Source organism: Dama dama, chromosome 8 (genome assembly GCF_033118175.1).
Source record: "Dama dama isolate Ldn47 chromosome 8, ASM3311817v1, whole genome shotgun sequence".
NCBI classification, from domain to species: domain Eukaryota; kingdom Metazoa; phylum Chordata; class Mammalia; order Artiodactyla; family Cervidae; genus Dama; species Dama dama.
In genome coordinates this window covers 5,695,677-5,717,594 of record NC_083688.1, presented here as the reverse complement: position 1 = coordinate 5,717,594, position 21,918 = coordinate 5,695,677, and the positions used below count along the sequence as shown (strand labels likewise).

General features: G+C 41.9%; 1 protein-coding gene and 1 long non-coding RNA gene across 7 annotated transcripts in view; one reads left to right on the top strand and one right to left on the bottom strand.

Moving 5' to 3' along the window:
* ZBTB40 (zinc finger and BTB domain containing 40) overlaps positions 1 to 7,197 on the bottom strand; it is a 73,014-nt gene extending 65,817 nt beyond the window's left edge. For all 6 annotated transcript variants that reach the window (XM_061148129.1, XM_061148132.1, XM_061148133.1 and 3 more), the window contains exon 1: positions 7,054 to 7,197. The gene's annotated coding sequence lies outside the window, so the exon portion shown is untranslated. The remainder of the gene's footprint in view (positions 1 to 7,053) is intronic.
* A 2,488-nt stretch (positions 7,198 to 9,685) lies between these two features.
* LOC133060341 (uncharacterized) lies at positions 9,686 to 19,774 on the top strand. The gene is made up of 3 exons (XR_009693761.1): positions 9,686 to 9,925; positions 12,200 to 12,286; positions 19,641 to 19,774. It is a non-coding gene; the product is annotated as an uncharacterized LOC133060341 (long non-coding RNA).
* The last annotated feature ends 2,144 nt before the right edge of the window (positions 19,775 to 21,918 follow it).

Sequence of the window (21,918 nt, the reverse complement as noted above, 5' to 3'; positions counted from 1 at the left end):
TTTTGATTTTGGAAGCATGTACATGGTTTTCCGAGTTAAAAAAAAAAATTAAATTTTAAAAAGCAATTCTTAAGTTTTAAAACAAAAATCAGTCTCATTATCAAGTTGGTGGCATAACCACATAGAGAAAACAATTATATCAAGGGACTTTGGGACCGTGTTTGACTATTCATCTCAAACAGTGTATATTCGAAGGACAAAAGAAACCACATAGAAAACTAAAACATTCAGCAACCTAATGGTCAGTACAGATAACAGCATTGCTACTTGCCTGGTTAATAACATGGCCAGAGAAATCCAGAGTGAATGAACAGCCCCAAAGCCCCAGAGCATGGCCAGCTGAGTGTTAATGACTGTTAGTCAAGTAGAAGGGTGAGAGGTGAGTGGAGACAGTGCTGAGAGTTGAGGCTTGAGACAGGCACAGCCAGGGTTTGAGGGCAGCCCAAGTCATGCCAAGGAACCGTGCAGAGGAGTTTTAGGCTGGAGAGTAACACGTTCAGATCTGTGCTTTACAAATATCACGAGCAACAGTGTACAAATAGACAGGAGAGAAACGAAGCTTGGAAGTTGGCAAGCCAGCTAGAAGACTGTTGTGGCAGTAATTCAAGACAAGAGATAACAGCAGCTTTGGCCAAAAGAGAAAGGGGACTTCAACAGGCTTGTAGGCTAAATAAATGGGTGCCATTTGCGGATGGGGAGTGGAAGGAGATGGAGAGTTGAAGAGAAGGGGAGTTGAAGAAGAACACTGGACGACTCCCGGATTTCTACCTCTGGCAACACTGTGGCGCCATCCACAGAGACGAGGCACCCAAGAGAAGTGGCAGATGAAGGAAAAAGAACAAGTTCACTGTTACTGGAGCCCCTCGTGGGGGCAGGGAGCTAAGGGAAGTCAAGAAGAAAGACCCAGCTGTCAGGCCACAGTCTTGGAAAGATGAGAAACAGGTGAAACTGGAGAGTTAGATTACCCGTAGTAAAATTTTCTCAAAGTCAGAAACAGAATCATATACTGTTCACTTATGATTTTATATTTTTTAAAAAAGTCAGACAGCCAGTATTTGGAACCTAAAAAGCTATTCAGCCTTGTGAACCTTTGCTCCTAATCTCCCTCAACCTTTCTGGGTCTTTTCCTTCACAAAACAGACTCTATGGTGTGTCCCAGGATCAGATTCTAGTTACAGCAGAGGGCACTCATGCAAACGCCTTCAGGGATCAGACAGATGTAAAATCTTTGATGTTTAAAAGTAAGCAATTAATTTGACAGAATATTTAAAAATAAAAGTAAGCAATTAATTGGTAAACACTGCATGGGCCAAACTCTGGCTTAAACTGTTTTCTACTAAGGTCCCATTAAATAAATATATATCCTAACATACAGATGGGCTTTCCCAGGAGGCTCAGTGGTAAAAGAATCCACCTGCCAATGCAGGAGATGCGGGTTCGATCTCCGGGCTGGGAAGATCCCCTGGAGGAAGAAATGGCAACCCACTCCAGTATTCCTGCCTGGAGAATCCCACGGACAGAGGAGCCTGGCCGGCTGCAGTCCATGGGGTTGCAAAGAGTCATCATGACTGAGCATGCACACACAGAACATAAAGATGTAAAAGATATTTCCTTCTTCCCCGTTCCCCACCCCGCTTTGGGTACTAATAAAACCAGAAAACACATCTACAAATTGACTTTTTCAGAGGTCCTAACACTAGCTAAAGTCTGAGATGAGTCTGGTTTCAAAGCAGCAGCTCTGCCGTCACAGAGGGGCCCCAGGACACATGCAGGGCAGCACCCCCTCCCCCTGTGCTGCCTCTCTGAATCTACCCTCTCCTCCTCTCTCCCCTTTATCCCCGCTTTCTAATCCTGAGGAACTGACTCTATCTGCAGAAAGTCGGTGCCTAGAGCCACAGTACCGGGCTTCTGTGCTCTTCCCTTCACCTGTCGGAAGAAACGATTGTTTTATCTGCTTACCAGGCTGCCGAGACAACACGTCCCCACTCACCAGCCTCGCGTAAAACAATGACAAGGATCTCTAAAGCATCTCTGAAGCACTTCGCTGGGTAAAGGCTTATGCACAAACATTCAACTATGTTCAACCGGTTTAGACAGGAAACAAAGCCAGGAAAGATACTTTTCCATCTTTGAGGTCAAGGTCAAAGAAAAACAGAAAGTACTGGTTTTAAGGGGATTCTCCTCGCTGTTTCAGTTCAGTGGTGTATGTATGTTCATTGTTGGCTCTGTACCTTTGGAGGGGTCTAGGATCCATCCCTCTGAGATCTGACTAAAGTACAAGCATACCTCATTTTATTGTGGTTCAAAAAGAGTTCATTTTTTTTTACAAATTGAAGGTTTGTGGCAATCACGCATTGTCAGATGATGGTTGGCATTTTTTAACAATAAAGTTTTTTAAAAGTTAAGGTATGTACATTGTTTTTTTTTTAGACATAATGCTATTACACACTTAACAGACTAGTATAGTGTGAACATAGCTTTTACATGTCATGTTTGAGAAACTGAGAAATCGAAATTGAGAAATTGAGAAATCAAACAATTTATGTGACTCACTTTATCGCAATGGTCTAGAACTGAACCCACCACATCTCTGCACTATGCCCATAATGGGCTCTTTTCCCAGAATTAAAAATGGCATTCACACAAGTCTGCAGGCAAATTCAAAGGCTTCATAGGTCCCTTGCAACCTGACCATCTACCCCAGATTACCAGTTGATGTGGATCAGCAGTAACATATTTACTTTATCTATGGAAATGAAATACTTGATGTCATGATTTTGAGGCTAAGCAGTTAAATAACATCATTGGGGTAATGTTAGGAAAGACAGTTTTCTTTCCCTACCCTTCTCTGCCTTGAGAGCTGTAGGAGCCTTAAAACTGCACTCTGTGTGAATGAAATACCGCACCCTCTGCATGACTTAAAAGAAGTGACAACCTCATCTCTGAATTTAAATGCCCTTAATATTTAATTCTTTCCTCTCTGTGGTTATAGCTTGCCTTCTCCACGTTATTAGGATGATGGCTTGAGAAGGCAGGCTATTGGAGATCCAGAAAAGCACATATCCCAATTCAATTTCCTTGTGAAAATCAAAGAGCTCACGCTCTTGAGGAGCTGAAAGAGGCTGACGGGTCACGCCTCCCCCAGGGTGCTGGCACAGGCAGTACCCCAGAAGGGTAATGTAAACACTCGGTACGAGCAACAGGGCACACCAATTTGTTTTTCAATCTATTTTATTTCAGTTCAAAGCATCTTCGCAGACAGATAGTCCAAGAAAACAAGCCACACTTTGGTTATTCTCAGTCTTCCTCAATCTCCAAAGGCAGGTGAGTATTGCCCAAGTGTGGCTTGCTAACCTGCGCTGCTTGTCTGCAATGATGCTTTGAACTGAAATAAAATAGATTGAAAAACAAATTGGTATGCCCTGGCTTTTCCTGCAGTTTTATATTATCCTTCAAACAGTGTTACCACCTACTCTTTACCGAAACCCAACAGACCCAAATCACAGAGTAAAACTGCAAGAGTTTAAATGCGAAGGTCCCACCCAAACCTAAAATAGCAATTTAATTCAGGGCTTGTTGGTTAGCGCTGCATTAACATGCCACTCTCTGTTGGGTTCCCTGCTCCATTTGCTGGGCTGGATCACATCTTCTGATGACTTATGCAGTGTGTTTACTGGAGAGAGTTTAAAGTAAAACTTGACACTGCTGATCTTCCTATATACTCTGCTCAATTTATTACTGCCTCTGTAATTTTTCATGTTTATGAGCCCAAACATCATGTGTCTTTACCTGTGCAAAAAGTCTACCTGCTTTAAAGCATTCAACATTCTGCTTATAGTATGCGACATTATTTTGAAAACTTTTAGAAGAAACCTAAAATCATTTGCAAACAAATTCTAAAATTACTACCAACTAGAAGCCTATCATTTTCTTAGAATGAAGGAATGCAAATATTTTCAAGCTTAAAGCACCAAAACGATGAAACACTCTCTACAGGCAGTTGTGTAATTTTATTTAAAAAATTAAATCCCATTTGGAAATGTTCCCCTCTTAACATAAACACTAAGAAAAAAATAAGACCTGTCCCCTCCCCCAAACATAAAAACATACACACATACACCCATGCACACACACACTCTCAATTCAACTGTAATGCACTTCTGAATTTTTGTTCTTATTTAGCACTTTGAGTGAGCTTCTCTGGTGGCTCAGAAGGTAAAGAATCTGCCTGCAATGTAGGAGACCCAGGTTTGTAGGACCTGGGTTTGTAGGAATGCAAACCTACATTGCAGGTTTGCAATGTAGGAGACCCAGGGGTCGGGAAGATCCCCTGGAGAAGGGAATGGCTAACCACTCCAGTATTCTTGCCTGGAGAATTCCATGGACAGAAGGGCCAGTGGAGTACAGCCCATGGGATTACAAAGAGTTGGATAGGACTGAATGACTAACACTTTCACTTTCCAGCATTTTAAGTAAGTTTCCATTTGGGGCCAAACTTGGCTACTCTAACTGGAAATCAGCAACACGTGTAACAAAAAACAAAGAGTCCTCTGGTACCATTATCCATTACCAACATGTATCAGATAAGAGGATAACTTGTAACTGGCCCAAGAGCTGCCCCTTATGGGCAGGAAAGCTGGAAACAGGGCCAGGAGGCCGGCTCAGGCCTATGAACCGCAGACCATCGCCGGCCTCTCTCAGCCCTGGGCTCTCCAAGCTGCTGCCATCGCACAGTGCCTGAACTGCTAAAGAGTTCTTCCGCCTCGACTCCTCCCCCTTTCCCTTCTTCTGAACTGGATCCTGGTCACCCCACAAGTTTCAGCCTAAACTACCCGGAAGAGAGACCCCTGGAGACAGGGGGGCTCCCAAGCCAGCACCGCCTTGTTCCCTTTACAGCAGCTGCCACAACTTGGAGTAACTCGGCTGTCGCTTTCCTGTGTTAAGACCCTGGTTTTAGGTCCACGTTTCATCCTGGTGATCACAGGCACAGTGCTGTCTGGTGGACAGACAGCAGACACTCTAATGTTTGCTCAATGAATGACCTGCATTTATTTAATATTTGCCAAATGCCAGGTTGTGGGCACTGGCTAGCAGCTGGTGTAAAAACAAGCAAGGTGCAGGACCTGCCCTTGAAGACCTCCCAAGGAGTAGGAAAGATAATAAACAGATGGGAAATGCAGGGTGGTTAGTGTGATCAGTTTAGATTCAGGTCCTAGCTCCCTTAGGCATTAGCTATGTAACCTTAGACATCTCTCCTGATTCTGTTTCCTCATCTTTAAAATAGGACTATTAATACAACCTATGCCATAGTGTTGGTGTGAGGATTAAATGATAGGCTATGGAAATAAAGCACATAATGCAGTCCTTGGCACACAGGAATCACTCAATAAAAACTAACTACTAATTTTACTATAAAGATGCTATGACAGCTGTATATGAAATTATCTTTGATTACTCGTATGCCATCTGTCCAAGTCTCTACAGAATTTAAATTCCATGGAAGGGCAGAGATCACACTGATCTTGTTCACCATTGTATTTCTATTTCCAGGAGTCTGAATCATTTCTAGTATTTTGTAGACACACGACAAATACTGAATGATTAACAAATGCATGCATACAAGTATGGGGTACTCTGAGTCTACTTGTTAAACTAGTGATGAATAGTTGGGTTTGGGAACAACTCCTATAAAAGGACAACGTCTAAATTAGAAAGTGGGGGTGCAGCAGAAGTTTGATGATTTAGCCAAGTAAGAGGAAATTTTCATTTTGAGGCTGTAATTAAAATCCACAAACCATACAAAGATTTGGCTTCCATTCCAAGGAAGAGCCAATAGTGCCAGGTTTACAGATCTGAAAGAATAAAATCCAAGCAGAATGACATGGGTCCCCAGGCAGGTGGCTCCCAGGAGCAACTTGCTAGACCCGTAATCGATTAGGCTCTCAAACAGCTTAACCTCTCAGAACCTGGGCTTTCAACTCACGCAAAACAGACACATGGACACACAAAAGTCGCTGGCACAAAAGCGCTGTGCATTAATATAAACAAGCATCTGGCTTACTGCAGGTGCTCAGTAGATGGTACTGTTATTCAAAGGAGGGGAAACAATTCCACTTGGAATAATAAACCAATAAAACCAGAAGTAATGGAAGCCAGAGTGTGTGGTTAACTACAGAGCTCTAGGGGTGCACAGGGCAGTTGTAACTCGAGTTTCCCACTCGGGTGAGAAGGGGCCTGAGGAGTTCCTGAAGCCTGAAGGACAACACTGACCCAGCTTACTTGCGTCTACAGCTGGGCCTGCCACACTGCTGCGAAAGGCCAAAGACAGCGTGGGCTTTGGTGATCAAAGCGTCAGAGCCATCAGATTAAGCCTTGCAACTAATCAAATTCGCTCTTGCACGAGGAAAGCGGCCATGGACAAATATAGAAACCACAAACACGGTTGTGTTCCAAGAAAACTCCACTGATGGACACCGGGATTTGATTTCCTGTTAACTGTCACAAGTTATGTGAAATACTTTCTCCCTCAACCAGTTTAAAAAAAAAGTAAAACCTTCTTAGCTCCAGGCAGACCAAAAAAAAGGGAAGGGAGGGGAGCGGCGGCTTTGGGCCAAGGCCTCAGTTTGCCGAGGCCCGGGGAGGGGTAGGGGTTTTAGCGGGGGCGGGGGGAAAAAATGCGAGGAGCAGCTGCGAGAAGGCCTCCGATTGCGCCGAGCTGCCGGCGATGCGGGGCGAAGGCAAGTCCCCGGCGGAGGGCGGGCCCCAAGCGGGGCCTAGGCCCGGCCGAGCATCCGGGCCGGGACCCCGGGGCATACCCCTCGGCCGGAGACGAGAGCGGAGCCTGCGCTCAGGAGTGTGGGCCGCTCCGGGGGTGCGGTAGCGGAGTTCCAAGTTCCCCCCGGGGCGGGGACAGGCGGCTGGGGCACTCGGCAGGGCGCAGCGGGCTTCGCCAGGCCGAAGGGTCTCTGCGCGCCCCTCATTTGGGGCGCCTCCCGGCCCTCAGCGGCAAAAGGGGTCTCCAATGCGGAGTCCCGGCCCCGTTTCTATGGTTACCTGTTCAGGACCGATTCAAACTGCCGTTCTTTATTGACAGCGCCATAGAGGACACGAACACTCGTACCCGAAGGGAACAATAAAGCTTTCTCCATTCAACAGCGCCAGAGACGCCAGAGGGCGGCCATCTTGAGGCCGGCGCTGAAGGCGTGTGAAGAGCGGGAGGGGGCGGCCCGGCCTGCCTCGCGCGCCACAGTCACGTGCTGGGGGAGGGGGCAGGCCTTACAGGGGCGTGGCCTGCGTCACGCGCACGCGCGTGATCTCTACCAGTGCAAACACGCTCGGACCCGCCGGTTGCTAACCCCTTCTCCGACCTCTGAACCTTGACCCTTCGCTCCCCTCCCCACACTCCCTGAGGAAATTCTAACGGGTTTCCACTAGCCTGGGTGAGGCCGCGCTAAGGTTCTCTCATTTCAAACCACGGCAGAGAATTAGGCACTAAAGGTTTCTTTCCACTTTTCCAAAGACAGCAAGTTCACGTGCAAGACAGAGACGTGACCCGAGCCTCGTTCTCGAACGCTTCGTCATTGGTGGAGAAGCTTGACTCGGACGTTAAGAGGCCATTGTAGGATGCATGGGTTTGGGGGTGAAGTGATAGCTTTGCTTTTGCTCTGTTTTTCTGTTGACATGTCATCGCATCCTATGCTTTGCAGTTGAGGGGCTCCTCTTGCCACCTTCCCACAGCCGGACAGATGAAATCATATCCAAACAGTGTCAGATAAGTTAAATCACATCGATGCTGGCCCGCTGAACCCCACAATATCATTCTGTCACTGACAGCAAATTTTTCTTTCACTGCCAGTCATGCTGCTCAAATCTAGTTGTCTCAGTACAAGGCCAAGTTCCCTGTTTGGTTACAGCTGTTCCATCCACAGTGTCAATATTCAGTCGTTGTGAAGGATGTCATTATTGGGCCCACTCCCATCACCTTTTTAATCATAAATTCAATCTACTGGGCAAAACTGTCATTTGCATTGTTGCTGCCATCTGGTTCATTATCTTCTACAGTCACTGTCCAGTATGCGACCTCCCTTCTCTGTGACCACAAACTTCTAACAGTTCCTTTGTGGTGTAGCAATTGGAATGTGTGCTCAGCTGTCACCCTTTCAGTTGTTTTCACCATCATTATCCCTCAGCTACTTTGCCTGCCACACAGTCAACATTTACAGACCCCACCTGGGTAGGTGGGCTTCCCTGGTGGCTCAGAGAGTAAGGAATCTGCTTGCAGTGCAGGCGACCCGGTTAGATCCCTGGGTCGGGAAGATCCCCACCCCCCCTCCCCCCTCCACCGGAGAAGGGAATGGCCACCCATTCCAGTATTCTTCCTGGAGAACTCCATAGACAGAGGAGCCTGGGTGGCTTCAGTCCATGGGGTCGCAAAGTGTTGGACCCGACGGAGAGACTAACACACACAACTGGGTATACAGGGTCCTTGTTACCGCCCACTTAGTCACTTTCACTAGTATAGTCATATGTCACTATCACATTAAGAGTCAAAGTAACTGTAGATGACAGTCACTTTTGTAGTCACTAGACTCACACCTACAGCCATTGTGTCTCCTAATCGCTTATTTTCACGATCTCTGCATTCTCCTTTGGTGGGAGCACTCAATACCACATTGTCAGGTTTAACAAACACATAGAGTGGTGCTTGGTACATAGTAGGTGCTATTGAAATATTTATCTGATCAGTCAAATGTTTAAAGAGCAGTGTTATTGCCAAAGTACTATATGGAAATGTGGATGGCTTGAGGTTTATTATTCTCAAGCAACAGAAATAACTGCAGACACAATCTATGCTCCTTATTTAAGACTGAATCCTACAGAGACAAGAACAAGAAAAAAAGAGAAATGTGGATATGTTGAATTCCTGGGGTTATGGTTATAGGATGAGGTTTTAAATAAGTTTTGTTTCTTATTTTGAGGAGTATACATTTCTTGTAAAATATAGACAATATAGAAAGAACTCTTTTCATCTAAAGGTTTGTTTTATTTTTCAAAATTTTATTGAAGAGTAGTTGATTTACAATGTTGTCTTAATTTCTGCTGTACAGCAAAGAGATTCAGTTCTAAATATTGATGTATATTCTTTTTCATATTCTTTTCCATTATGGTTTATTATAGGATAATGAATATGGTTGCCCATGAGATACAATAGGGCCTTGTTATTTATTCACTCTACATGTAATAGTTTGCATCTGCTAATCCCAAACTCCCAATCCCTGCCCTTATCCCCACTCATGCTTGGCAACCACGAGTCTGTTCTCTATGTCCGTGAGTCTGTGAGTCTCTTCCTGTTTCTGTTTTATAAAAAGTTCATTCGTGTCATAGTTTAGATTCCACATACAAGTGATAGCATATGGTATTTGTCTTTCTCTTTCTGACTTACTCTGCTTAGTATGATAATCTCTAGATCCATCCATGTTGCTACAAATGGCATTATTTCATTATTTATAGTGAAGTAGTATTCCATTTGGAGAAGGCAATGGCAACCCTCTCCAGTACTCTTGCCTGGAAAATCCCATGGATGGAGGAGCCTGGTAGGCTGCAGTCTGTGGGGTCGCTAAGGGTCAGACACGACTGAGCAACTTCACTTTCACTTTTCACTTTCATGCATTGGAGAAGGAAATGGCAACCCACTCCAGTGTTCTTGCTGGAGAATCCCAGGGACGGGGAGCCTGGTGGGCTGCCGTCTGTGGGGTCGCACAGAGTCGGACACGACTGAAGCGACTTAGTAGCAGCAGCAGCAATAGTCCATTGAATAGAGAAGGACATGGGAACCCACTCCAGTATTCTTGCCTGGAGAATTCTTTGGACAGAGGAGCCTGGCAGGCTATAGTCCATGGAGTGGCAAAGACCTGGACACGACTGAGTGAGTAACACTTTCACTTTCTTTCAGTATTCCATTGGTATGTGTGTGTGTGTGTGTGTGTGTGTGTGTACACACAGGTACACCACATCTTTTTTATACATTCATCTGTCTATGGACATTTAGATTGTTTCCATGTTTGGTTATTGTAAATGCTGCTCCTGTGAACTTAGGAGTGCATGTATGCGTGCTTAGTTGCTCAGTCGTGTCTGACTCTTTGTGACCCCATCAGAGATGAGATGGTTGTGTGGCATCACCGACTTGATGGACATGAGTTTGAGTAAGCTCTGGGAGTTGGTGATGGACAGGGAAGCCTGGCATGCTGCAGTCCTTGGGATCGCAGAGTTGGACACGACTGAGCGACTGAACTGATAACTGATACTGATGCCATCCAACCGTCTTATCCTCTGTTGCCCCCTTCTCTTCCTGCCTCCCATTTTTCCCAGCATCAGGGTCTTTTCCAATGAGTCAGCACTTTACATCAGGTGGCCAGAGTATTGGAGCTTCAACATCAGTCCTTCAATGAATATTCAGGGTTGATTTCCTTTAGGAATGACTGGTTTGATCTCTTTGCAGTCCAAGGGACTCTGAAGAGTTTTCTCCAGCACCACAGTTTGAAAGCATCAGTTCTTTAGTACTCAGCCTTCTTTATGGTCCAAACTCTCACATCTGTACATGACTACAGGAAAAGTGTGAAAGTGAAAGTCACTCAGTTGTGTCTGACTCTTTGTGACCCCACTACTGGAGTGGATAGCCTTTCCTTTCTCCAGGGGATCGTCCCAACCCAGGAATCAAACCCAGGTCTCCCACATTGCAGGCAAATTCTTTACCAGCTGAGCCACAAGATATGCCCACAGGAAGAGTGTAAAAAAATGGAAGAAAAAGTTTTGACGATATGGACCTTTGTCTGTGAAGTGATGTCTCTGCTTTTTAATATGCCATCTAGGTTGGTCATAGCTTTTCTTCCAAGTGCCTTTTAATTTTGTGGCTGCAGTCACCATCCACAGCGATTTTGGAGGCCAAGAAGGTAAAATCTGTCACTGTTTCAACTTTTTTCCCGTCTATTTGCCATGAAGTGATGGGACCAGATGCCATGATCATGGTTTTTTGAATGTTGAATTTTAAGCCAGCTTTTTCACTCTCCCCTTTCACTTTCTTCAAGAGGCTCTTTAGTTCCTCTTCACTTTCTGTCATTGGAATGGTATTATCTGCATATCTGAGGTTGTTGATATTTCTCTCAGCAATCTTGATTCCAGTGTGTGATTCATCCAACCCAGCATTTTGCATAATGTACTCTGCATCTATATTAAATAAGTGAGGTGACAATATACAGCCTTGACATGCTCCTTTCCCAATTTTGAATCAGTCTGTTGTTCCACGTCCAGTTCTAACTGTTGGTTCTTGTCCTGCATACAGGTTTCTCAGGAAGCAGGTGGTCTGGTGTTCATCTCTTTAAGAATTTCCCACAGTTTGTCATGATCCACCCAATTAAAGGCTTTTGAGTAGTCAATGAAGCAAAAGTAGATGTTTTTCTGGAATTCCATTGCTTTTGCTATGATCCAATAGATGCTGGCAATTTGACCTCTGGTTCCTCTGCCTTTTCTAAATCCAGTTTGTACATCTGGAAGTTCTCAGTCCACATATTGTTGAAGCCTAGCTTGAAGGATTTTGAGCATAACCCTGCTAGCATGTGTAATGAGCACAATTGTATGAAAGTTTGAACATTCTTTGGCATTGCCTTTCTTTGGAATTGAAATGGAAACTGACCTTTTTCAGCCCTGTGGCCATTGCTCAGTTTTCCAAATTTGCTGACATATTGAGTGCAGCATGTTAACAGCATCATCATTTAGGGTTTTAAATAGATCAGCTGGAATTCATATGCCTATTGGTCATCTGTACATTGAAGGATTGCTTTAGACATAACAATGAATGCAATTCCCCAACATATTCACACATGGTCAATGGAAAATGGCTGCAGCTCCCCCATAATTGTTCCCTTGAGGTTTTGTATTATTAGAAATTCTCATGGAAATGACTTGCCTACAGCCCATGAAGAACAGCGTAAAGTGATGGAAGGCAGTGTTCCTGGCTTCTGGCCAGCCATCATATGGGAGAATAAGAAGCCAATGGTGGATCCTCTAAGGACCTCCTCGCTTGGGAGAGTCTCAAGAGTTTTGGAGAAATAACTTGTACTTCTCAGTCACCAAAAGGACCTAGCTCTTGATCACGAGGGGGATGGTGCTTGAGGTCTCTTCACTTTCTTTTCTACCTTGACAGAAAATGTTCCCAGGCTGATCCCTGAGGTGGCCCTGGTTAAATTGCCAACTGTCTCCAGAATGACTACTTCAGGGCAAGAACACTGAGGTAAGTAGAACATCAGCCTTGCCCTGGTAGGAAATAACACAACCAGGACCACTTCTACCACCAGTAATAGCAGTCATTATTTATCTCTCTCTTATTTGCTGCCAGGTACCATGCCAAGTTCTACCTAGATTATCTAATTTCATTCCCATAGCCACCAAATGAGGTAAGTAATATCACTACCTCCTTTTATAGAGGAGAAACCAGACTCAGAGGAGGTAAATAATTTGCTCGAGGTTACACAGTGATTAATCAGTGGAGTTGAGGTTAAGGCTCTGACTCTAGAGCCTTCACTTCCCCCTACCCCCAGAATGATGACTTGTGGGTTTTACAGAATATATGTGTTTGTTATAAAGAGTTCAAGGATTACAGAAACATATAAAGAAGAGAGTTAGAAACAGAATCACTCTAAATCCTACCACTTAGCAGTAACATATCATTATAGATGAGTATTTCTCCATCTCTGAGCAAATATATGTAGGTAGGTAGATGGGGAGATAATGATGGTAATAAGGACAGCTTCCTTTCAATAAGCACCATGAGCTGGACACTGTTCCAAGTGCTTTCTGTGCATTAGCACATTTAATTTACTCAGAGAGAGATGGATAGACATAATTTTATTAAAATGAGCTCATTTAACATATTCAGAGTTCATATCAGGAGCCAACCACCTGGTGATGTTTTCCCCCAAATCTGGTTCTTTCCTCAGTCTTCACTCCGCCTTCCAATCAAATCTTAAGCCCAGAGTCCTTGGGCTGCAAAAGCTGTGTCTTTAAATAGCACTCTCCGCACAGCTGCTGCCTGGTCAAATGTCTTTGCTGTTCCCCAAGGCGGTGGTGTTATTTGTAGAAGTGAAGTTTGCTAGAGGCTCAGCATATGCTTTTTATCTGCTAGAGTAGGTATCTGGGCCTTAGCCTTCTTTTCCCTGGCTTTCTAAGTGTTAGAATTCCACTAACCCTTTTCTCCAATCCAAATGAAGCTTGTCTTCAGATCTTGCCCAGTGGAGGCCAGAGAGTCTCAGATGAGGATGCTGTTGGAATTTGCCAAATGACTCAGAAAGGTCAGCTTGCTCATCCATCCGAGATGACAAAAAAATCAAGAAAAGGGAGAGACTACCTCACTCCAAAGGGGCTCCCAGCCAATAAGGGTACTTCTGTGGGGTCTGGTCTTCTTATATCTTATATCATCAGTCTCAATTTCTCCTGAGACAAGAGGCTTTGTTGCATTCAGACTGACAGGATCAACATGTTTGGAGATGGCTCACAGGCCCATCGTACCCATCTAATCCAAAACAGAAGCTGTAATTTTCCAGCCCAGTCTGCTTTTCCCCTGCAGCTCCCGAGCTCAGAGAGAACAGCCCACCCACCACTCTCTACCTGATCGCTCAGGTTAGACAGCTGGGAATTGTCCTTGACATGTCTGTCACTCATCCTCAACTAGTCACCAAGTCTTGTTGATTTTACCTCTAAATATACTCTGTTTCCATGGCCAGAGTTTGAATGACTTTTATCTCTCACCTATCCTCCTCCTGCAGTTTTTTTTTTTTTTTTAATTATCCTTTGTTCTGCAGACAGAAGGCCAGTGTAATCTGTCATCTAGAGTGGACTTTATTAAATATAATTTACATAAAATAAAAAGTATACTCCCTTAAAGTGTGTGCATGTGTGCCTGCTAAGCTGCTTCAGGTGTGTCCGACTCTTTGTGACCCCATGGACTATAGCCTGCATGGGATTCTCCAGGCAAGAATACTGAAGTGGGTTGCCATTCCCTTCTCCACATTTAAAGTGGCATTTTGGCAAGTACATACACCCATGTAACCACCACCATATCAAGATATAGAATATTTTTATTTTTAAGAGCAGTTTTAGGTTCACAGCAAAATTGAGAGGAAAGTATATAAATTTCCAGTGTTCCCCTATCCCCACACATGCATAGCCTCTCCTACCATCAGCATCTCCCACCAGAACAGCACATCTGTTACACTTGATATACCTACATTCACAGATCCTTATCACCCAAAGTTTATATTAGGGTTCACTCTTGGTGTTGTTCATTCTGTGGATTTGGTCAAATGCATAACATGTATCCTACTCCAGGGGATCTTCCTGACCCAGGGATGACTACTCCAGTACTCTTGCCTGGAAAATCCCATGAACAGAGGAGTCTGGCAGACTCTAATCCATGAGGTTGCAAAGAGTCAGACATGACTTAGGGATTGAACAAGAACAACAGCATAACATGTATGCACCACTATAGCATTATACAGGGTAGTTTCGCTGCTCTGAAACGCATTTGCTGTACTCTTGAAACTAACACAATATTGTTAATTACCTATACTTCAATATGAAATAAAAATTGAAAAAAACACAAATGTTGCTTAGTCGCCAAGTTGTATCCAACTCTTTTGAGATCCCATGGACTGTAACCAGCCAGGCTCCTCTGTCCATGGGACTTCCGGGGCAAGAAAACTGGAGTGGGTTGCCATGTCCTCCTCCAGGGGATCCTTCCTCCTCCACTGGATCTCAGTGACCCAGGGATTGAATCTGGGTCTCCTACATTGGCAGGCAGGTGGGTTCTTTACCACTGAGCCACCAGGGATCACTTATACCCCATTATAAAATAAAAGGTTTAAAAAAGCTCACAGATATATATACTGTTAATAGGATTTTCTTCAAGGGAGGGAATTTAATTGCTGGAAACAGGGAAAGAGACAATTTTTCCTATAAACTACTTGGTAGCTTTTGAATTTTGAACTATTAGCATATATTTCCTATTCAAAAATTATTATAAAAATGAACATTTGTAAACCCATCAAACTGCTTGACATCTGTATATAAGGTAGAGCCTGAGATTTGCAGATGGCTTTTCACTTTTCTGCTATATATTTGGTGATGATTGAGTTTTTCTAATAAATGTGTTCATATGCTATGTTTATAATTTAAAAATTAAAGCTAAAAAAAAAAATCACTTGAAAAGTAAATAAGTCCTCTCTGTTCTCCCTATTCATCCTCCCTGCCCCCAGACCCCTGGAGGTCACTGGCCTTGTGAGTTTCCATAGTTATTCCTTTTCCAGAGTGTTACATAGTTGGAAACATACAGTATATAACCTTTTAAGATTGACTTCTTTGACTTAGGGCTTCCTTTGTGGCTCAGCTGGTAAAGAATCTGCCCACAATGTGGGAGACCTGGGTTCAATCCCTGGATTGGGAAGATTCCCTGGAGAAGGGAAAGGCTACCCACTCCAGTATTCTGCCTGGGAGAATTCCATGGACTGTATGTAGTCCAGGGGGTGGAGAAGAGTCAGACACGACTGAGCAACTTTCACTTTTACTTTCTTTCACTTAGTAATATACATATACGTTTCTTTTATGTCTTTTCATGGCTTGGTATCTTATTTCTTTTTAGCACTGAATAATATTCCATCCTCTGAACATACCACAGTTTACTCATCCATTCACCCATTGAAAGATGTCTTGGTTGATTCCAAGTTTTGACAATTATGAATAGAGGTATTATACACATCTGTGTGCGAGCTCTTGTGTGGCCATAGCTTTTCAATTTGTTTGGGTTAATACCAAGGAGCACAATTATTGGGTCATATAAGAAAAATATGTTTAGTTTTGTGAGAAATTCCTGAATTATTTTCTGAAGTAGCTGTACCATTTTGAAATCTACCAGCAGGGCATGAGTGTTCCCACAGCTCCACATTCTTACCAGCATTTAATGTTGTCAGTGTTCTGAATTTTGGCCATTCTAGGAGGTATATAACAGTATCTTGTTGTTTTAATGTGCATTTCCCTGATGATATACGTTGTGGAGTACCTTTTGATATGCTTACTTGCCATCTGTTCATCCTCTTTGGAGAGGGATCTATTAAGGTCTTTGGTCTATTTTAAAATCAGGTTGTTTGTCTTCTTATTGTTGAGTTTTAAGTGTTCTTTGTATAATTTGAATAATAGTCCTTTTCAAGTATGTCTTGTGCAAATATTTTCTCCCAGTCTGTGGCTTGTCTTCTCATTCTCTTAACATAATGTTTCACAGAGCCAAAAAGTTTAATTATAATGAGCCTAGCTTGATTCTTTCTTTCATAGATTCTGCCTTTGGTTTGTATCCAAAAAAGTCATCACTATAGCCAAGATTATCTAGATTTTCTTCTACGTTATTGTCTAGGAGCTTTGCATTTTACATTTCTGTCTGTGATCCATTTTGAATTAATTTTGTGAAAAGTAAGATCTGTGTCTCAGTTCATTTATTTGCATGTGGATGTCCAGTTGTTCCAGTGTCATTTGTCATTTTTACTCCATTGTATTACCTTTGCTATTTTTGTCAGATATCAGTTGACTTTACATGGGTTTATTTCTGGGCTCTTTATTCTGTTCTCTTGATTTATTCTTTTGCTTATGCCACAGTCTTGATTTCCATAGCTTTATAGTAAGTATTGAAATTGGGTAGTGTCAGCCCTCCAACTTTGTCCTTCTCCTTCAATATTGTGTTGGTTATTGGGTCTCTTGCCTCTCCATAAAAACTTTAGAATCAGTTTGTCAAAATCCACAAAATTATTTACTGAGATTTTCCTTGAGATTGCATAAAGTATTTAGATCAAGTTTGAAAGAATTGATATCTTGACAGTATTAGGTCTTCATATCCATGAACATGGGATGAAAGGGAAAGTGTTAGTCGCTCAGTCGTGTCCTACTCTTTGCCACCCCATGGACTGTAGCCCACCAGGTTCCTCTGTCCATGGAATTCTCCAGGCAAGAATACTGGAGTGGATTGCCATTCCCTTCACTAGGGGATCTTCACAACCCAGGGACTGAACCTGTGTCTCCTGCATTGCAGGCAGATTCTTTACTGTCTCAGCCACCCAGGAAGCCCCATAGCCCTCCATTTATTTAGTTTTATGATTTCTTTTACCAGAATCTTGTAGCTTTCTTCATAAAAATCTTAAACATATTCTGTTTGGTTTGTACTTAAGTATTTAATCTTGTGGGGGTGTTAAGATAAGTAGTATTGCATTTTTAATTTCAAAACTTACTTGTCATTGATGGCATGTTATAAAGTATTAACATTTTAATGTTAACTTTGTATCCTTCAACCTTAATATAATTGCTTCTTAGTTCTAGGAAGTTTTTATTGGCTTATTCTTTCAGAGTTTGTCAACAGACAGTCATGTCACCTGTAAATAAAGATAGATTTATCTCCTTCTTTGACAAAATTCTTGCATCTCATTTTAACATCAGGTAGTTACTATTATTATCTTGCTATTGAGTTGTATGGGCTTCCCTGATAGCTCAGTAATTAATCCTTTATCAGATATATGGTTTGCAAATGTTTTCTCCCATTCTGTAGAATTGATTGTCTTTTACTGTTAGTTTTTCTTTTGCTCTGCAGAGCTTTTAGTTTGATAGAATCCCACACGTGTACTTTCACTTTTGTTGTCTGTGCTTTTAGTGTCATATCCAAGAAATCATTGCTAAGATCAATTTCAAGAAAAATTTTTTTCTATGTTTTTCTTTTTTCCTAGGAGTTTCATAGTTTGGTGTCTTGTATTTGAGTCTTGAATTCATTTTTAGTTGGGTTTTCTATATGGTGTAAGACAGGATTCAGTTTCATTCTTTTACATGTGAATATCCAGTTTGTCCAACATCACTTATTGGAGAGATTATCATTTCTAGGCTCTCAATTCTGTTTCATTTTTCTATGTTTTTTTTTTAATGCCACTACCATACTGTTTGATTACTGTAGCTTTGTAATATATTAGTATTTTGAAATCAGGAAGTGTAAGGCCTCCAGTTTTGTTCTTCTTGCACAAAATTGCTTTGGGTCTTTGAGGACTTCTGTGGTTCTATATGAATTTTAGGATTGTTTCTCTATTCCTGAAAAAAATGCCATTGAAATTTTGAAAAAAGTTGTGTTGAACCTGTAGATTATCTTGAATAATATGGACATTTTAATGATATTAATTCTTCCAATCCATGTACACAAGATGTATTTCCATTTATTTGTGTCTGCTCTCTTTCATCAATGTTTTATAGTTTTCAGTGTACAAGTCTTCCATCTTGGTTAAAGTTATTCCTAAGCATTTTATTTTTTTGTTGCCATTGTAAATGAGATTGTTTTCTTAATTACCTTTTTAAATAGTTTCTTGTTAGTGTTTAGAAGCACACTGATTATTGTATATTGTTATGATCTCTTTTAATTGGTGTATTTAGTCTAGTTGATATTCAAAGTGATTATTATGTAATGGGATTAATAGCTTTCACATTTGTCACTATTTTCTATTTGTTGTCCTTTTTTATTTGGTCCTAATTTTGTCTTCTACACCTTTTTATTCTTTTGTTTTAATCAAGCATTTTATATTATTCCATTTTCTCTTCTTTGTTTTAGCATACCAGTTATATTTCTTATTTTACTTTCATTAGTAGTTGCCTTAGATTTGCAAAATACATTTACAACTAATTCAAGTCTATTTTCAAACAACACTATAACACTTCACAAGTAGTGTCAATACATTATAAGAACAAAATAATTTTAATTCCTCCTTCCTATTCCTTGTATCATTGCTATCACTCATTTCCTTGAAACATAAACATACATAAATATATCCTTGTATATATTATATACTTATAAAATCAAGCACATCATTGATATTATCATTTTGAACAAACTGTTATGTTAGCTCAATACAATATGAATAAGAAAAATAAAAATTTTATTTTACCCACACTTATTTCTTCTTTTATGCTCTTTCTGGGCACAAAAGATACAGTTTTCTGATCTATATATTTTTCCTCTTCTCTGAAGAACTTTTAGCATTTCTTGCAAGGCAGTTCTATTGGCAACCAATTCCTTAAATTTTTGCTTGTCTGAGAAGTCTTTATTTCTTCTTCACTTACAGAGGATAATTTTGCAGGGTACATCCTTCTAGCTTTGTGGGTTTCTCCTGTTAACACTTTAAAGATTTCATCCATTCTCTTTTTGCTAGCATGGTTTCTGCAAAGCATGATGAAATTCTTATCTTTGCTCCTCTGTTAAGTAAGGTAGGTTTTTTCCTCTCTTCTTTCAAAAATATTTTCTTTATAGTTAATTTTCTGAAATTTGAATACAATATGGATTGTGGATTTTTTTTTTTTTTCATATTTATCATGCTGGCATTCTTTTCGATTTTGGATCTGCAGTTTGGTATCTGTCATTAGTTGGAGGAAATGTTCTCATTGTAGCTTCAAATATTGCTTTGAAACAAGTAACAACTTTTTCTGCTTCTTCTCCTTCTGATAGTTCCATTATTTATCTGTTACTCCTTTTGCGGTTGTTCCATAGATCTTATATATTCTAGGGATTTTTTTATGTTTTTCAGTTCTGGAGGTTTCCATTGAGATCAAACCGGTCAATCCCAAGGGAAATCAACCCTGAATACCAATTGGAAGGACTGATGCTCAAGCTGAAGCTCCAATACTTTGGAGCGAATACAAACAGCCACCTAATACAAACAGCCAAATCATTGGAAAAGACCCTGGTGCTGGGAAACATTGAAGATAGAAGAAGAGGGCGATAGAGGGTGAGATGGTTGATGTCCTTACTGATGCAATGGACATGAACTTGGACAAACTCTGGGAGATGGTGAGGGACAGGGAAGCCTGGTGTGCTGCAGTCCATGGAGTCTTGAAGAGCTGGACATGAACTGGTGGCTGAACAACAACATACCCTATGCCTAGTGTTTATCTGAAATTCAAATTGAACAGGGATCCTGTATTTTTATTTATTAAATCTGGCAATACTTTGGCTACCTGATGCAAAGAACCTGCTCATTGGAAAAGACCCTGATGCTGGGAAAGATTGAGGGCAAGAGGAGAAGAGGGCGACAAGAGGATAGATGGTTGGATGGCATCATCGACTCAATGGATGAGAGTTTGAGCAAATTCCAGGAGACGGTGAGGGACAGGGAAACCTGGCAGGCTAGTCCATGGGGTTGCAAAAAGTCGGGCCTGACTGAGCAACTGAACAACAACAGCCTCTAGATCAGAATTTCTTTCCTCAGCCATGTCCATTCAAGTCATACGCCCATATCAAGGCATTCTTCATTTCACTGTTTTTGATCTCTAGCATTTTGGGTGTTCTTTCTTATAATTTCCATCTCTATTTGCATTGCTGATCTGTTCTCATATGCAGCCTACTTTATTCATTGAGCCCTTAGCATTTTAGTCATAGTTGTTTAAAACTCTCAGTCTGGTAATTCCAATGTCTCTGGCATATGTAACTCTGTTTTTTTCTTTTAAGTTTTATTTTTTGGCTGCACCAAATGGCATGCAGGATCTTTGTTTCCTGACCAGGGATCAAACCCATGCCCCCTGCAGCAGAAGCATAGAGTCTTAACCACTGGGCTGCCAGGGAAATCCCTCTAACTCTTGGTGCTTGCTTCTCTCTTAAAATTGTGGGTTATGTCTTTTGTTATGCCTTGTAATCTTTTTGTTGAAAGGTGGACATGATGTACTAGGTAAAAGGAATTGCTGAGAATAGACCTTTAGTGATGGGGTGGTAAGGCATAGGGGGAGGGAAAGTATTTTGTAGACCTATGACTTGATCTCAGATTTTTGGCGAGCCTGTGTCTTTGGACTATGAACTTCACCAGTGCTTCTCATCCCCAAACCCCCTTATGTGGGATTGGCAAGAGTGAGATTGGTAAGAGTGAGCTACAGTTGTGTATTTACCTTCTCCCATGGCTGTTAGACTGTGATAGAACCCTGCAGGTTAGACTGTGGTTCAGTCTATATAAGGTTCAGTCTTCCTATATAAGAAGGCCTTATTCTTGGAAAAAATAAAATAAAATGCTCTGGTGTACTCCAAAATGATTCCTTTCCTCCTCCTGATGCCAGAAGGACTAGAGGATTTCTCTGTGATACTCACTGTGAGAATTTGAGGAGATAAAACTCAAAAAAGTGTGTTGCTTCCTACTTCACCCCACCCCCCTCCACCCCATCTATTACCAGGTCCCTCTGTAGTTTTTAACTTTCAGATTTATCCACAAGAAATCCATCAATTTCAATCTAGTTTTCCTATTCTGGTACTGGTTCCCATGGAGGTTTCTGTTGCTCTGTGACCTCACTTCTCTGATGAATCTAAGGAGAGTTATAGATCTTTCAGTGTGTTCAGGTTTTTACTTCATGTTAGAATGGAGTGGTAACCTCCAAACTTCTTACATTGCAGACTAGAAACCAGAGGTTCTAGAATATGTTTCAGTTCAGTTCAGTAACTCAGTCATGTCCAGCTCTTTGCAACCCCATGAATCGCAGCACGCCAGGCCTCCCTGTCCATCACCAACTCCCGGAGTTCACCCATATCCATGTCCATTGAGTTGGTGATGCCATCCAACCATCCCATCCTCTGTCATCCCCTTCTCCTCTATCCCCTGCCCTCTATCTTTCCCAGCATCAGAGTCTTTTCAAATGAGTCACCTCTTCGAATCAGGTGACCAAAGTATTGGAGTTTCAGCTTCAACATCAGTCCTTCCAATGAACACCCAGGACTGATCTCCTTTAGGATGGACTGGCTGGATCTCCTTGCAGTCCAAGGGACTCTCAAGAGTCTTCTCCAATACCACAGTTCAAAAGCATCGATTCTTTGGTGCTCAGCTTTCT